A 4,159-nucleotide genomic window follows, 5' to 3' on the forward strand; every position below is an offset into this window, starting at 1 on the left:
ATGGCTTTTATCTCATCAGGGGACTGCAACTACTATTTCCTTCTCTTGTTTCAGTACTGCTCATTCTGTTTGTTTCTTTTAACCCTGCTCCCTCCTGCAACATCATCGTTGAGTTTCAATTTTACCAATTTCAGTGGCTCAATAGTGGCGCCTGTTGGGAGCATCGCGCTCCAGGGAGATGCATCACCCTCTGATCCAGTGATCGAACTCACACTAAATAGAGTTGGTGTAGGCCTTAATGGTAGTACAGGTGCTGTGATTTATAATACTCCAGTTCAGCTCTGGGACAACCATACAGGCTACACCAACTTAACCAACTTCACAACCCATTTCGTCTTCACCTTGGGAGAAGGCTGCTTAAATTGCCACGGAGATGGTCTTGCTTTCTTCCTTGCTCCCAATAATTCTGTAACCTGCAGGGCTGATCATAATGGTGGTGGTCTTGGTCTTTTCGACAACAATGGTCTTCAAACCAATAATTCTGTTGTTGCGGCGGAGTTCGATACTTACCGGAATGGTTGGGACCCAAGCGACAATCACATAGGTATCGATATCTCTTCCGCTATATCTGTAAACAATAATACATGTTTTAATTCTACTGTATGGAGCACGACGAGAACTGGACGTATCCATTGGGAGGCATGGGTTGATTATGATTCAAGTTCCCACAACTTGAGTGTCGCATTGACTTGTTTTAATAAATCTCTTTGTTATGGGAACTGTAGTGTCAGCTATATTGTTGATCTCAGTGAAATTCTACCAGAAAATGTCACTGTTGGATTCTCTTCATCGACCGGGAGTTCTTTTGAGATACATGAACTCAATTCCTGGGATTTCCATTCGAGTTTGGAATTAATTGAGAATTCGAATAATAACACAATTGCAAGCAAGGGTACAAATGTAGCGATGGTCGTGGGACTGGCTGTGGCTGGAGGTGTTGCAGTGATTGGTACCATCTTGGGTTTGCTTTGGGTTCGGAGAAAGAAACGACAAAGCGTAGCAGAAGATGATGTGATCTTAGATGTGCCCACAGGTCCTAGGGAGTTCACATTTGCTGAATTGGCTCGAGCAACAAGGGATTTCAATGAGGAACAAAAGCTTGGAGAGGGAGGTTTTGGAGGGGTCTATAGAGGTTTCTTAAGCGATCTCAACAAGGATATTGCCGTGAAGAGGATCTCTAAAGGGTCTAAACAGGGCACAAAGGAATATGCATCGGAGGTGAAGATCATTAGTCGATTGCGGCATAGGAATCTTGTGCAACTCATTGGTTGGTGCCACCAAAAGAAAGAGTTTCTACTTGTATATGAGTTCATGCCCAATGGAAGTCTTGATTTCCATCTATTTCGAAACAGAGGCTCCCTAACATGGGACTTGAGATACAAGATAGCTCTTGACTTAGCCTTTGCCATACAATATTTGCACGAAGGGTGGGAACAATGCATTGTCCATAGGGATATTAAATCCAGCAATATAATTCTGGATACCCATTTCAGTGCTAAACTGGGGGATTTCGGTTTGGCTAAGCTTGTGAAACACGAGGAAGAGTACTCACAAGCAACCACCAGCATAGATAGTTCCATAGGTGACAATATTATAGCCCCACAAACACAGACAACCAACATAGCTGGTACCATGGGATACATGGCTCCAGAATATGTATTCCATGGTAAGGCTACCAAAGAAGCTGATACATATAGCTTTGGCATTGTTCTTTTAGAAATTGCTTGTGGGAGAAGGTCGGTTGAGAATAGGGCTGACCCTGATGAAGTAAGTTTGGTAAATTGGGTTTGGAAGCTCTATGAAACACAAAGACATCTAGAAGCTGCTGACCCAAGTCAAGGTATGGATTTTGACGAGAGAAAAGTAGAGTGCTTGATGATTGTTGGGCTATGGTGTGCTCATCCAAACTACAAACTTAGACCTTCCATTGATAAAGCTATTCACGTTCTCCAATTTGATGCTCCATTGCCCATTCTTCCATCTAAGATGCCTATGCCCGCTTCATTCAGTTTGTCTACATTCTCAATTTCATCATCCCAACCTTCATACAGTAGCGGCACAACTAATTCATCCAAGTTAGACAGGTCATCAATTGATTCATCTTCTCCATCTATATCTCTCTTGAGAAATTCACAATGGTAATGTGTATTGCCATCCCCCACTCCCTTCCCCCCCCCCCCAAAAAAAAAAAATAATAAAAATAATAATTCCTTTTAAAATTTTTAATGTACCTTTGTGATTACATATCTTGTTTTCGAACTTGAAATTGTTTTTAGATATTTTTTGTTTAAGTAGAATTAAACATGTTCTAATATTATATATGAGAAGAAAAGTACAATGAATACTAACAATTTTGTGAAAATAATTATTGTTTTCAATGATGTATCAATAGAGGATAAAGAAGTTCTAGTTGTCATGAGGAAATGTGTTTCTCTAGTCATTGTATTCCACCAAAATGGTTAGAGTTGTTGATCTATTCTTCCTTATGATTTTGACATAATTGAATTGGACTGAAAATTTCACCACTTACCAAGAATATGACTGATGTATATTTAACGTACGGCTGCACCTTGTCCTTGATGAAGTAAATTAATGAACCGTTGCCTCTAATAATAATATTAATAAATGGTACTAATGAAAATTATAAGAGAAGCACAATTTGCACCACGATATCTAATGCTCTCATGAAAATCCTACCTCTGATTCATTTAATCAATATTTAGAAGTAAATCACAACTCTATGGTAGAAAAATCAGTGGAGAACATAGACCTCTACCCTGATACAAGCTTCACATTGGAAAAACAGCGAAAATGGATCTTCCAATGGTGGAGTTGTGACCGACATGAATGCTTTGGTTTGAATTGTTATGCAGAAACCTATATGCATGTCTTTCTTTCTTTAGAGCTGAAATCACTCAACTAAAAGAGAACGGCTTTTCTGAGCATCTGTCCCATATACTCCTGGATCTTGTTAGCTTGTAGAGAGAGCTCAAAGGAATCAATCAATGATGAAGAATTACAGAGACTTTCACAGACTCTCTTGACCCGATCGTTACTAATGTCATCAACTCCTGCTTTTGAAGTACATTTTCGATGTCCAAACTCCACCCACATTAGGGAATCGTCTTCCAGTGGATTTTCCCTTCCGGGTCGTTCCTCGCCTTCCATGGCAACACAATAATTCATAGCCACAAAAACCAATTGATTTCAATCCACCAGCATTAACCATTATGGTTGTGACAGAGACGCGATTTTTCCAGTTGTATACTTTGCCTGCACTGTACTATATAAAATCTAATGGATCGAACGAGATCAGCTAGCAAGTATAACATGAATCTGTTTCTTTGCAACACCAGTCTTTAATGATTGTTTTGGAACATCGATCTATGCAACGACCCTGATATATAATATAAGCGAAGGACCAGCTTTCTTGGATCTCAACTCATAAAATAAGGTATCTTGGAATGACTAAGAATAATCGGGTTTCTTGAAATATGGGATATAAAGTAATTGGAATAAGGTGAAACTTGGAGAAAGCTATTAGGTTACATGATGTTAATAACTAAATATATATAAGTCGGACCGACCATGGTTTGGTCCGACCAGTATCCGATTTGATGAACCGAGCATGGTCTTGTCCGACTAATATCCACCTTGGCTCTAATTGATTAACTATTCGACCATAACGATCAGTCATCTAAGAGTAACCAGATTCCTAACCGTAACCAACTACCGAGCAGATAAAGTTAAGAGGTTATCCGGATAAGAGAGTCCAGAGCGAACTCGTCGGCAAAAGTACGAGCAGGATTCAATCTTTAGCAAGAGTCCAAGCAAGACTCAATCACTAAAGGGCAGGTAAACCTCCTAGAATCTATATAAATGGATCTATAGATAGAAGGAAGGCAAGCAATAGTGAATACTTCATTCCGATTCATTCTTTTGGTTCGATCCCTTGCTAACTTGCTTGTCAGAGATGTACCTCGGCCCACCCGATTGAGCACGCTTTTTGTAGGTTATTCGCTTGTGCTGCTGAACAGGATTTTGTAACAACAATTGGCGTTGTCCGTGGGAAACTGATCGAAAAGTCATCATGCATACCAGATCAAGCTTATTACTTGGGAACGAATCAAGTGGAGAGAAGGTGATCAATAAAGGGAAA

At 39.9% G+C, this 4,159-nt stretch overlaps 1 pseudogene; it reads left to right on the forward strand.

The window, feature by feature from the left end:
- LOC148999785 (L-type lectin-domain containing receptor kinase IX.1 pseudogene) lies at positions 1 to 2,142 on the forward strand (annotated as a pseudogene).
- Positions 2,143 to 4,159: the final 2,017 nt, after the last annotated feature.

Source organism: Hakea prostrata, chromosome 11 (assembly GCF_041222555.1).
Source record: "Hakea prostrata isolate BN-2017 chromosome 11, UWA_Hpros_2, whole genome shotgun sequence".
In the NCBI taxonomy this organism is placed as follows: domain Eukaryota; kingdom Viridiplantae; phylum Streptophyta; class Magnoliopsida; order Proteales; family Proteaceae; genus Hakea; species Hakea prostrata.